This window comes from Poecile atricapillus, chromosome Z, assembly GCF_030490865.1.
Source record: "Poecile atricapillus isolate bPoeAtr1 chromosome Z, bPoeAtr1.hap1, whole genome shotgun sequence".
NCBI lineage: Eukaryota > Metazoa > Chordata > Aves > Passeriformes > Paridae > Poecile > Poecile atricapillus.
Genome location: NC_081289.1, coordinates 26,811,216 through 26,825,848, shown reverse-complemented (window position 1 = coordinate 26,825,848; position 14,633 = coordinate 26,811,216). Strand labels below are relative to the sequence as shown.

General features: G+C 36.7%; 1 protein-coding gene across 14 annotated transcripts in view; it reads right to left on the bottom strand.

The window, feature by feature from the left end:
• TNRC6B (trinucleotide repeat containing adaptor 6B) overlaps positions 1–14,633 on the bottom strand; it is a 134,852-nt gene that overhangs the window by 57,559 nt on the left and 62,660 nt on the right. Inside the window, exon 1 of one of the 14 annotated variants that reach the window (XM_058864542.1) lies at positions 3,163–3,299. The exons of 12 other annotated variants lie outside the window; for them this stretch is intronic. The gene's annotated coding sequence lies outside the window, so the exon portion shown is untranslated. Of the gene's footprint in view, positions 1–1,818; positions 1,838–3,162; positions 3,300–14,633 lie in introns of those variants that run through there. One more of the 14 variants, XM_058864543.1, reaches the window with a different exon arrangement.

The window sequence follows — 14,633 nt, the reverse complement described above, 5'->3', positions numbered from 1 at the left end:
GTGAATTTAGAGTAATGCAACGGGGTGTGGTTCCGGGTTTTGTTATTAGTACACTGTAATGGGAACACGGACACACCACAACCCTAAAGAGGAAGTCTGCTAAATACAAATCAGCAGCCTGCTTTTTAACCTAGTGTTTTTTCAAGAAAGCATGTGTTGATCTAAAAATATGACCTAATTGCACTTTAATTAATCTCCCACAAAATCTTAAGAGTCAGTACTACTGAAAAGTATTTAAAAAGCATATTACAGATTTTAATTCCAAGTATTTAAAGTATGGCATATTAACACCTTACAAATGATGAGAAACTGTACATTGTAATCCAAAATGTTATCTCCATTCTAAGAAAACCCAAACCCAAATAAACCCAGTAGCTATGATGCATTACACCTTATCTAAGTTCTTAAAGCAACCTCCTAAGTCAAAAGCAATCATTTTAGAGAAAAGAAGTTTTTTACACTAGTTAAACTAGAGACGTAACAGAAAACAGTTGTGAAGTCCGTGTTATTAAAACATCCATTTCAGAGGGAAAAGAAAGCAAAAATAGACATTCAATAGACATAGCAAAAACAGAAATGTGTTCCCCCTCAAAACAATTTACTTGTTTTGGAAATTGTTAATTTCCTGTAAAATTCTAATACTCATTTTTCCAGAAAATTCTATTTTAAAGAGTTGTTCTGACACATTATGGGCTTAAGGCACAGGTAGAGGACAGAAGTTGCCTTCAAAGCTCTTGCTGTCACAAACTGAACTGTGAGACGAGATGACGTGCAACATATTGCACACTATCTGCTGCCAACACACTTGGATAGGGAGAGATAAAGTGTCACACAGTATTAGTCTACACAAACCCCATAATCCTGTAAAGTCACCCTCAAACTAAAGCAGCACCAAAAAATGTAAGTGAAATGTAAGAAATTAAAATTCCTAGAGTGGCACTTAAGTGCACACAACTCCCAGCTTCTTCTGCAGCAGCACAGGACAACGGTGTGAGAGTCTGGAAGCTCCTCACAGGTGAAGATGTGCACTAGATACCAGTGCTGTGAATCCTCTTCCCTCCTCCTGACCTCACACTTTCCTTCATTTCAGTACAGTCAACTTGAGTTAGCTACTACACTTAGACACAGGAATGGCAGTAAACTTCTATAGGTGCACCCTGTTCTGTTGTTGTGATAAGCACAGGGCAATTTACAAACCTGCTTCCAATTGTGAGCCTACTTGTGCATCTTCTTTCAGAATACTAGGATTCTGAAACCACACCTGCAGGACCAGATGCACTTTTATACCTATATAGCTACCATGTCACCTGAACAACTGCTACGTCTTCCCCTGAGCCTTCAGCCACAATGGGCCAGAGCTAAAAGCCTTCACCATACGCAGAGAATGATTTGCATGCGCAGACCATTGTCACTTAGAAGCAAAACTTGAGCTATTAATATCTCTTTCTTACAGATAAGCCTCTAGTGATCCAAATTATCAGACCACAAACATATTTCAAGTCGTTTGGAAACAGAGACAAAGACTCAAAATTTGATTAAACCAGAAATTTATCCAACAATAAAGCATCCAATATCGGCCAAGATTTAAAGCAAAAAGAATTTCAAGTGAATTCTAACTACAAGCACCTAGCTTCTCAACATTGCTACAAGTTTTCTCGGCATTGTGATAAATTATACAGCCTGGATACCAGTAGAATTAGGCATCACACAGTGGTGTCCCAGATATGTTGCAAAACACCTTTACAAAAAGCTCAAGTCCAGGTGCAACTTCCAAGACAAAAGCTCCCCTCAACCCATACAGGAACAAAAATCTCTTACAGGAAAGTAAGATGTCTTCAACAGTGCTATTTCATGAACACCTTACTGCTGCCACTGGCAAGTGGTTTTCATTTTCTTCCACTTTAGTTCTCTTCATCAAGCTCTGTCCTCGACCTCCACTTGCTTGGACCTTCTCTGGAACTCAGCTGAGTGTATGGGAAGCAAATTCAACTCATAGTAATGCATTATAAAGTATAAGCTGATTAGAACTAAGGGTCATAAGCAATAACCTTTAGTTCTAATGAAGAACTTAGTTCTAATGAAGAAGAAATGAAGAAAAGGCATACTACTACAACTCCCAAGTGAGTTCTCTGAGGTGTAAGCCCTTCTTGCTGCAGCAAGAGACACAGGCAGTCTACAGCTTGAAATGCTCAAGGCGGAAGAAAGCTAAATCATATCAGGAAGAAGCTGGATGTCAGAGCCTAAAAATGAAGCAAAACTAAACGCACGACAATTGGAGCATAGAAATTTTACAGTTTTACCTCATTTACAATTTTACAATCTTACCTCGCTTTCATTTAACATATCCCACTTAACACACATGCACCATTATTTCAGCATCATGAGAAGTGTGTGGCATGTCCAAACACGCAAGTGTGCTCCAGTGCATTTAAAGAGAACATCAAACAGAAGCAAGATGTAACACAGCATGGAATAAATCCCAGGGCTGACAGACCCTACATTCCTAAAGGTAAAATTACTTCCTCTAGACTAAGCCATGTAAATAAAGAGTTATGATCTTGCTGATCAAAAGAGTCAAAATGGGATTAATTAATTTTATTTAAAAAAAAAGTTAAAATATTCAACATCAGTCTTCTTTCTTATTCAGCAATGCTTGCATCCATAGATTAGACAGCCATAAGCCATAGAAAATATGCTTACATGGGAGATAGCCATTTCAAAAGTCAGTCTTTAGGCTTAACTGACAAAAATGGAATATGAAATTACTTTAGGCCAAATTATTTCTGATGTTTACAAGGAAAAACAATTGATCCTTCAGAATAGCATTCTGAGGAGCTAGAGTATAAAAACTTCCAAGAGGGAAAAAAAAAATTATCTGCTTGAAATGAGACAAAAATTCACAGCATCACCAAAGAACTTCAATATTGATACAAGGGATAAACTGTGCAGTTCAAAATCAACCATCTAGTAACAGGATCACTGTCCCACACTTTCTGAATGTGAAATCAAGATAGCAGAACTCAGCCCTTCAGAATATGAAATTAAGACTTTCATATTTGCAACATGTGTAAATAGAATATACATCATATGTAAGACAAAAGTCTTTCATCTCTCTCTCCTAGGGAAAGCTGTGGATTTTATACAAACACAACATATACTCACCATATATTAAATAAAAAGACTTTAGAAAGTGTTTCTAGAAGTGCTCTAAAGCAGCATTTTCAAAAGATTATTCCTTTTCAAGGACTTAAAGTAAGCTGCTTTTTCTTCTCTTTGGCCAAAAACCAGAACAGTGTCAAAGCAAGTAAGCTGCGTACTTTAAATAGCGTATCTGGCACAAGTGATATGCCTTTATCACAGCACAACATCAGTAACTGGGCACTGCTGTAGATAATAACCAACTTTAAAACATTAGAAAACTGACTTGGCTAAAAGTACACTTTTCTAAAGGAATGCTCCTTACAACTCTAATTACACTTGTTAACAGAGTAAAATTCATTCTTTGTGGAATCTTAGGTACCTATGCACAATGACTTGTAGGGAGACAACAACTAAGCATAAAGGGTTCTTTAAAGAACTGGATGTTATAAAACCTACAGTACAACAACAAATGCTCACAAAAATGGAGTCTTTTCCTCAACTCTTCACCAACTGAAGGGGCAAGAGTATCACTTGAAGAGGGAGAGGGCCAATTTCAATTTTAAGAGTCACCTGTTAATAAGAAAACCTTGAAATATGTTTAAAATATTAAAATTATTTAAAGATTAAAAGATTATAAAAAGATTAAAAGATTTAAAGATTAAAAAATATTCTGTATTTCTTGTTTGCACTCCTTTAAGCAGACTTACTCTTTCCTGCTGGACAATTTCTACCCATCTATATACTACAAAACTGATTTCCAAATACAATCTAAAGTTCCTATATGTTAGCAAATTGATAAAAACCAAAGCTTTAAGAAACTGGAGACCTATAGCGAAAGGTCTAGAATGTAAGAACTGAGGAAGTTTTCTCTCATACTTCAGGCTTCAAACACTTTGGAGCTCTTGCAGATCTGCAATTATTATTTCATAGTATGCACACTCATACACACCAAAGACACAGGTAAAGTGTGTTTAGACAACTCTGAAATGTGGTAAAAATAGCCCAAGAGTGGCAAAACATGAGGTTAGAAATTTGCCTGTAATTAAGATGTCTCGTAATGTATCCTATCAGGACATCCCTTGGGCAAGAGACAGTTCTATTCAAGACTTTAAGGTTTTATGTGATCAACAAAAAGCCTTACTTTCCTCTAAAAACTACTCACACATGTAGAAAGGTGCATTATCTGTGTTTGCCAAGAAAAATACTTGTCATTCTGACAGCCACAAAAAACACCATGGACCAGCAAAAGGATAACAGCTAGCAGCATAAAATCAGTTAAGGACCTGTGCCCCTATTTCACAGGGAAGAGAGAGTTGGCAATCCTCAAGATCTCTGTTCTACTACAAATGATCTACTCTGGTAATATGAACTATTTCAAAACTCAATAACCTCACTAACACCATAATGTCAGCAGATAAGATGACAGACAACCTGGCAAAACTTTTCTGTCTTCCCTTAAGTGGAGATCTTTCATTTCTCCAATTGTGTGTTTGAGTGAAAAATCAAAGCCCTGGACAGACAACCACTGTAAGGAAGCTGCAGCTGACCTTTTCTTTGCATGTGAAACTTTTTTTTTACTACATCATCCAAAAATATCTTACCTCCCTCGCTGTGCATACAAGATACCCCCAGAGTCCTAACTTGTTGTGCAACATGGGGTTTGAAATGAACTCAAGCTGTCTGGGAAAAGTGTCAGATGTCAGTCACAGGACTATTTATTAGTCTGCAAGCAATGTGTGCACAAGTATTTGCCAGTGTTATTTTGTATTAAAAGAGACGCTCTACCATTTTTATAATCTCAAATGGTTTATCTATCAGAAGAAAAAAAAATTCCTTTCATTTGAAAACTAACAAACAAAAAGTTATACAATCTTATCCCTAAATGGTCCCTTACAGATTGTTCTTTTCAATGCTGGGTTTTTTTGTGTTTTTCATTTGTTTTTTTACAACCAATTTGTCTTCTAAAACTGAACTACACTTTTTTCCCTAGATACATTATACCATTACTGGCGTCATTACCAGAATCACAAATAATTCTGACTGAAGTGGCCTCCAGAAGTCAACCAGAGCCTGATCTAACCCCACACTCAAAACAGACATCATCAAACAGAATGCTCTGGACCAGTCACATTCTGACTATTCTCCAAAGTTAAGAGACACTACTATTGCTGTGGAGAACTTCACTTTTTCACTCCATACACTGCATTTGCCTTCTGATACCTAATCAGGATTTCTTTACTGCAACTTATGTTTGCTCTCTCTTGTTTTATCACTGTACACCACCTCTACAAAGAGTCTGGCTCTTGATAGCCACCCTCTCATGAGGCAACTGAAAACAGCAGTAACATTACTCCCATAGCCTTCTATTTCTAAGGCTGAACAAATCCAGTTTGCTCAGCTTCTCCTTGAGAAAGAATGCTCCAGAACACTAATCATCTTAGTGACCATTTAACATGTCAGTGTCTTTCCTCTATGAGAGCCAAAACTGGACACACTATGTTAAAAATGGACTTAATAGTGTTGAATCTATTTTCCTGACCCACTGGCTATATCCTTGCTAATACAGCACAGCACATGGCTGGTTTCTTAATAGCAAGGACATCCTGCTGGCTCACATTGTACTTTTTCTTTCTCAAGACATTCAGTTATTTTTTCTGCAGAGCTATTTTCTAGTCAGTGGATGCCTAACCTGAGCTATAGGCAGGAGGTTATTTTGACAAAGGTGTAGTACTTTCCATTTATGATTGTTAATTTTCAAGAGGTTTGTCAGGCCCTTTTCTCCAGCCTACTGTGTTCTCCCTGAACAGCAACCTTAATCTTCAGGGGAGTCAACCACTCAGCCTCATTTGCATCACCTGCAAACGTGGTGAAGGTTTGTTCCATCCCAACAGAAGACGTCATTAATCCAGATGTTGAACATGTTCAGCACCAGACTGCCCGACTTCCAGTGCACTTTGCACTGCTGACCATAACCAGCTCTGTGTCACTGACTGGCAATGCAGCTCTGGAACGCTTCCTCAAAAAAATGTATTACCTTAGAGCAGAATAAAAAACATAGTTCTGTACTTAGTGGTCCCGCAGGAAACTAATTACTGACACGTTCTCTGCTAAAGGACAGCAGCAGGAAGCCCTAAACGAGCTACCCTCCTCTCCAGGTCTGTATCAGGACACCACTGCATTCAGCACCCCACATCAATTCCACAAGTGAAGCTCAAACCTCTACTGGCAGCTTTGCTAATGCCTTACTGGGGCTTTAAACAGGTTACAAACTGGGACACAAGTATTACTGCCACCTTAATAGTGCATTCTTGTAGGTATGTATGAGAAGTGCTATTAAAAGAATACTTACTATTAATATAACTGCTGTTAAAAAGGAAATGCTAACTCCTGACTGCAGTGTAAATTTGATTTTAACAAAAGAGCTCTGTACTTTCTTACATTACAAACTTCTATCTTAAATGGCAAGAAAAGAATTATTTTTCAACACTAAAAAAAGTTGCAGGAAATTAATCTATTTCCCATGGTAACTATGCCACAGTGCACACAAAAACTATGACACTTGTTTTAATGTCAGAATGTGACATTTCAGAAAAAATACTGAGTATAATACAGTTGAATCAAATGAAACATTTTCTGCCAAAGCATCATTTGTGGCACCAGCAGAAGCTATACAGACAGTAAAAAATGGATTATAGGGAGTCTTTAACAACAGAAGTAGTTAAGTTTATTTTAAACTTTAACATTTTGTAGATTATGACTGACATTTATATGTATTTGTGCTTCTCAGCCAAAAAAAAACCCAGGACCTAAAAGCCATCCTGGTAAAGATCCAGATTATCTACAGATACAAGACCTTTTGAATTTTAGAGGAAGGTGAAAATAAAGAAAACATCACACAACATTATTACAGTGTTACTTGCTGCACTTTTTAACACGCTTGAAAATACTGGAGGTTTTCTTAATGTTCATGACATGGCACTTCAGAAGGGATCAAGAAAAAATTAAAATATAAGTATCAGTGAAGCAGTTTCTATTTAGTGACTGTTAAATTACTGGGAAAAAATCCCTCAACCAACCAAGCCCAGATATAATCATGCTGCTTACAGGCAGCTTCTACTGAATGGTGAAATGCTTGAATTCTACCTGCCTGAGGATATTATAAGGATACCCTTGCAGTTGCACAGTGGTATAATTTACATTTCATTTTGGAAAGGATCTGATTGTTTACTTTTGTTCAATTTCCAAAGAAACACTCTAAATTTATCTGCTATAAAAACCAAAACACTTTATGCAAGTTAATAGTCTGACAAGCATATTACATACCTCCAGATCTGTGTAATATTATAAAATTTTCCACATGCTGTGCTTCAGGGCATTGTAGTAATGAAAATAATATTTATCAAAGTGTAAGTAATTATTTTAATTATACTAAATCAAAATACTAAAGGAAGAACGTATTTAATTTTATCAGTGTGAAGTTAAGAACAAGGCTTTCCACACAAAGTTATTATTCATTGGTTGTAGGTCAAGGTGGAAGAACCAGCACGTTAAGGTTATTTTTTAAATGTATTAGAAGTTCAAACAACTCTGTATGGCTTGCTCAGATATTCTTGGCAAAGGTATTAAGGTTTGTATTTTCCACCCCATTTATTACCGGAGGCAATATTTATTTTTAACAGGTAAGAAAATTTATTCAGTTACTTGCTGCAAATATTCAGTTACAAAGTTTCAGGATTGTCATTATCCATATTAGGAAGTCTAAGTTAAAGGCGGAAGCAAGTAACGTATTTGGCAGGTCTGGAAAATGCTGTATAAATCTCACCAAATTACTTTATCTTGGAACAAATCTACCAACATGTATGTTCAGTATATTCAGCTGAAGCCAGGCAGGTAAATTCTTGATATTCCATTACTACTAGGCATGCTCCATAAATTAAGGTTTGTAACTCGGTTTACATAAAGCATGGGGGTTTTAATAACTGCTGTTCTTGAAGACTGCAAACCATTGTTTATTCTCAGTAGGGACAAAAACTGTTCCTCTTCATCCTTGGGCCAGCTGAGCTGAGAGCTGAAGCAGGACTAAAAAGAAGTAAAAAGCCCCCAGGAACAAGCTGTCCAGCCAGAGTGCAATAAAGCAGGACAAAGATAGAGATGCTTTCAATTTGAATCCACCATACTGCACATGCATAAACCAGCACTTACATTCAGTTATGCCTCACACTTCACTGGGCAAGTTTTTCACCTTGCTGAAGTACTTAAAATAAAAGTTTTGATGCCCCTTGTTCTAAACCACACCTATGTGTTTTGTGCAACCAGTAAAATGCAGATGTAGCACCGTGTATGAAATAAAAAACTTAAACCCTGTATTTGCATGTGTGAAGCATGGCAAATAACTATTTAATGCTATTGTGCCTTACATAATTAGGCAAATGCCTAGCTGGCTGTCTTAAAACAGATGTATACTTTTGAAAAGTTCTTCACTATCTTGTAATTTTAATGACAGTATGTAATCATAACCTTCTGCTGTCAGTTGAGGGAAAAACCTCAGAAGTGACTGAGATTTATATTATTATGCAATAGCCAAATACAAGGCGCTATGAGAGCTATCAATCTTGATGATCACAAACCTCAAATACAGACAATATTCAGTCTGAAGAAAGAACGTGAGCTGAGTACCATGGATTAGTGAGCTCTTAGAATTCAACAAAGATTATATGCAGTCACTTCACAGTGGAGTTGCAGTTAAGCACGGTGCATACTGAACCCAAATGAGAGATATCTGTAACAGGCAAAATCCACTCTGGTCTGTGACTGTGGTTGGTAACACATGCTCAAGTTCTCATGGTGACACTGAAATGCAAGTGTTATATCCACTCCCTTCTCACCCTCTGCCCCTATTAATAATCTATTTCCTTAAGAAATACCTGCTATGGTTAGCAGCTCAGTGAAGTTGTGTATGTTTACTTTTTACCTTTTTTCCCTTAGAATGGACTTGAGGGAGGGAAGGATGGCATTTAATAACACATGCTGCAAAACAGCTTTCCCAGGACATGTTACAAAACAAGAGACTGAATGACCTGCTCAAGGTTACAGAATGACTCCATTGCTCACTCTGAATTAAAAACTGGTACCCTTCTGACTCCTCTTGCATTTTCACTAATAAAATAATACCACTACTGAACCCTTGCAGAGTTCCTTTCATCACAGGATGTCAAAGGCCTTTATAAATATTAATTAAGTATTGCAACAACACTAAGAAGTATGTAAAACTTAATTTTGCACATGAGTAAACCCAAGCAAAGAATAAATAAGTATGTTCAAAGCCATAGGACAAGTCAGCAGTATGGAGAGAAATGGCTCTTGCTATTAAGGAACACTCCATTAGAAACAAGGACAATTAATACTCCGAATGTGAAGGGCTCTTGATCACCAGTACATTACTATAAAACCTGGTCATGTGCAATCCCACAAGGACCACACTAAATTTCAGGCAGTGCTTTTCATCAAGATACTAACTCTGTCCTCCTCCAAACATAGAAAACAGTTCTCATGAGATTTTGAAAAAAATTCTGTGTTTCTTTTTTGGCAATTTTCCTTAGTGAAGACAAGTATGAGTGTGGTATTCTTTGATACTTTTACAAAATTAACCAGTAATATCAAGCTCAGACATAATTCAAACATGAATTCAGACCTCACAAGTGCAAGTAAGCTACTTCTTAACATTCAATTATGCACTCCAGTAATTAAGGAAGCAAAATACCACGGTTTTTTAAGAACTCTATATCCATTCTCTAAAGAAATAACCACAAGCCCAAAAGTACTGTTTTTACAAACTATAATGGAGTCATCTCTTAATTGAGTACTCAGTGATCTTACAACTTGAGATAACATGTCCACATCTGACCTGCAACAAGCTTGACTCTTTTGCAATCATTTTCTCTTTCCAATGACTGTAACCACCCCAAGAAACCAATCTGCAACACTGAGTTTTACTGTGAAAACTAATAAAACATACTAAAACATAGTCAAGTTAATTGCGTCTATGTACTGACACATTTGCAGACTTGAATGACAGAAGTGAGATTAATTTTTTTATTTCTTAAAATTGTTAATCTGCTGAAAAATCCTCAAGATGACCAGCTCTGAACTGTAAAAATTCACTTTAAATTCAGTTTAATTTTCATTACTCATTTTTCCCCTAAAAAAAAAAAAAAAGAATCTGACATTAATGTCTGCAAAAAGTACTTTTGCTTTGGAGAAAGACTACTGCTTTTATGTAAACCAAAACAAATGGCACTAAAAACATTTGCAGATTCACTTTGCAGTGAACTCTGTATTAGAAAAGGAGACTGTTGTTGCAATGTTAATACTGAAATTAAATGAAAAATTGTGTAATTCAGATTTCACCCCAGCAGCCGTTCAGGTTTCTCACAGGTTATTTTTTTTTAAAAAATATTCTTAATAGTTCAACAACAAGTTTTACTTTGCACCAAAAAAACAAGATTCAGTAACAGCTGACAAAGAGTTAGGTGACTGAACGAAAAACAGGTTTGTGTTTAAGGAACAAAGTATGTTTTTCATCTGTCTACTGAATGAATGCCTGAACATCATGTTTTGGATTTTTTCACCCTTTCAAAAGGACATAATCCGGCAGTAGAAACTTAAGTCTCTGTGCAATAAAGGTGTTTATCACCCTTATAATTTGAGATAAAGTTCTCCTATAGCACAAAATCAGAGAGCAATTCAGTATTACATTTGGTAAACAGCTTTCATCACATGGAGTAATTTTTCCTAGTCCTCACAGCTCCTTAACAGAGTTTATGTTATCATTCATGCATTATGCCTTCAACAGAGGACTGATGAGATTTAACAGCTTGGCTTTAATAAATGCTGTTTCACCCCCACTAATTCTTCAGAAATCAACAGCCCAAAGTTGCTGAGTTTTCCTGAGTTAAACTAATCAGCCAAACCTCAACAAAAAAGTCTTGAAGAGTCTAATCAACTCATTGCCACTCAGAAGTAGGATCAAGTTCAAGATCAAATACTGTTGAGATGTGTCCAAGCATCTGGAAACCAAGAGGGAGCAATCTCTCAGTCTGCAGCTACAGAAGCTTTACTGACAGTGGTAGTATCATGTGCCCTCCAGACACAGCCATTAAACGCATAGCTCCCCACGTCTGGAAAAGCACAGATGTGATCTTACCCAGTACACAACGGGAGTTTCTTTACCTTCACAAAGCTGCTGATCCCTAGCTTTTATCTAGTAATGGATATCCTGTGTAAAACGTCTAATTGTATTGCAGCATATTCTCACACTTTTATGAGTCACTCTATAAGTCATGGAGGACTGCATGTATACAAAGAAAGGAGTTACAACTATACTGTTACAGACCATGGCTGTAGTAAGGTCATCAAGATTCCACAGTAGATTAAATAACATCAGGATTCCCTGTGCCAGTAGCAAAGAGATACAGTATTTACTGTATCAATGAATCACTCTATTTTATAAAGCTACTATTCAGTATTTGTTGTCTATAGGTAACCAGAGGTGATAAATTAAGATCTGGTGAAACAGCAATGCTAAATTGCAAGCTAGGTGTTTCAGAGCAAAACAAAACAAAACAAAAAACCAAAACAAAGCCAAAAAAACCCAAAACTTAAACACATTTACCACTCCAGGTGTGTAATTAAAATACTGTCCTGTCATATATAAACTCTGGTATGCATTTCAAGGTTTCTTTACAATATGAAAACAGATATAAACTTCCTCCTTCCCCACTTTTGTATGAAGTTTTAAACACTGATAAAGGTTATCTTGATAGATTAAATCACACAAACCATGTCCTTCAAATGGCTTTTAGAATCAGATGCACCACACCATTCACAGGACTGAGCAGTATTTGTAAGATGCACACAGGACACCAAAGTGAGTCATTTTGCCAGCAGACCATGCCCTCTTCTTGTTCTGGAGCTTGCACCTGCTGTTAAAAGGCTGACAGGCAGGGATCATATCTCATTAGATCCTCAATGAAGATGACAGACTGCACATCCTGCTCAAGAAACTAGGTAAATCACAAGGGAATTAAAGTCTTCTCCTTGCTATATTGCTTACAGACTTTCTGAAGGCCAGAGCATGAGGCATACACCTAAAATATAAGTGAAGAAATGAAAGACATGGGTCTTACCAAGAAATTTGATACACTCCTAATCACTAAAGAGAAGTGAACTTTATTCCGGTAAGTTAGCTCAAAATAAAGAGAGATGCTAGGCTTTATATCTAGTTCTAAAGCATCAAGATCTCAGGGGCACTGAAAAATAACTGTTTGATGCTTAGGTTATGTGGTAAGCACAGAGAATCTTTGCAGAGCCTGATGTCGAAGCATTTCATCCCCAAATGCTGCTTCTCACCCTTCTTACTGCAACCAGCTGGCCCATCCTCTTCATTAGACATTTTTCATTAAAAAATGAGATCAATAAATTATCCAAACATCACAACTCAATACTTCATGCCATGACTCGTGCCTAATTAAGATGTAATCTGAAATTATTCATTGGCATGCAGAATTAAAACTAGGGAATTGTAAAGAAACTGTATGCAGGAAACAGGAAAAATGAAAACAACACAGAAGAAGTGCAAGATGTGACTTGTTCTGAACTGTAAGAAACTAAAAATCCTTCCCTGTGAGGTTACTTAAGCAGCCAAAAAATTCAAAGCCTTTCCAAACTCACCTCCTCATAGAATCACTTGAGTTTTGAGGACAAATATGTGATCATTTTGATCTGGCATTCTAAGAAAATTACTACCTGAGATCTCAGAATAGCATAAAGAATCAAATACCCTCACCAAGGCATGCAACATCTACAAAAACCACTTGCACTCTCAATACTTATAACCTTATTTTTGTCTATCCTCAACTGCAATTTCATCATCCATATGGAATGTTGGTCACTGTTCTCAGATAATGGCATCATATCAAAACTCTCTGTAATTTACTGGTTTGCTATTTGCACAGGATACTGTAAAAAACAGTGGAAGATACACAGACCACCAAAACACGTGTAAGTGGCATTACTATACACTCCCCTAAATTTCAAAGTCTTAAAATTGCTGCTGTGCTTTTGAAGAACTTCGCATTTGACACTAGCTGTGCACTCTTCTTTCCCCATGATAAACAAATTCTTTAACAATAATTCTAAAGGCCAACATTTCTAAGCATATTGTATCATACATCTACATGTTATGATATGACCGAGCATGTATCAAGGAAAACCCCTATTTTAGCAACCTCCTAGGAAAACTTTCATAGTGTAATTCAGAAAGCAAATAAATATCAGTGTCCACACTTAGCAAAGAAAAAAAATCCCACCTCTTTTTCTCATGTATACAAGCACACTTTATGTGCACATAATGTATAGAAATGTAGAAATGCCTCACTCTTTGAAGGTTTTTAAACTGTAATTTCTCCTCATGTTCTTGGCAAGGTATGTTTGGAAAGATAACACAGCTGTCAGTACTCTATAGGAAGCATTACGAAGAAGGATATTACAAAGTTCACTCTTTGTAAGCTTTGTAAGGTCACAGAAAACTGCAGCTACCTGATGATAAATACATTTTTAAAAAGAGACCACTCCAAAGATAAATCAGGTTAACACCACAGTTAACACCAGAAATACCACTGCTTATTCAGATGTTTTTTCAGAAAGTAAGAATTAAAGCAGGAAGTTATTAGACTCCATGGAACAAAACCATCCCAAGTAGTAGACGCTGCATCACAATGAAGTCCTGTCACCCTAAACTGCACATCTGCCTGACTTTGATAGGAAAACAAAGGTCTGTGCTCAACACTTCAGTGTCACCTTACCCCATTACCTGTGCAGACGGCCTGAGACACCCATACAGAGTAACTTAGAAAACCGTAGAAATGTCTCTTCTTCATTTCAAAAAGACTGTAAAAGGGTGGAAAACAGCATTCCACAGGCCACATAATTGTACCTGTTTAGCCGTTTATTTTAAATTAACTAGCCACAACAGTTATGAGGCAGAAACAAAAGAAGTTATAGAAAACAGTCCATTAATAAGCAGAGATGATTGCCACCTCTCACAGTTACTAATCTGGTATGCTATTTTTGATTCATCCATTTTTTAGAGTCCTGATACTGTGTGGCATGCTGATACTCTCTAGCAGCATTTTTTTTTAAAAAAAAGTTAACATTATTTCTTGCCTTCTGGAAAAAGAGCATAGATTAAACCACCTAGTCTAGACATGCAACACTTACTAATTGCTAAATAAACAATCTTTTCCTTATTTCTTAAGCAAAGACATTATAAAAGTTTAAGTGCAAAGTGTTCACTGTATCCTCAGGCATTTGTCTAAACTAAGCACAGTCTCCCACCAGGGAAAGAATTCCTTTCAACTGTGCTGTTACTCCTATGGAATTGGTGCCTGCCCAATCTCAGCAGTCAGTCATCTGAGAGCTTTACCTATTTGCAT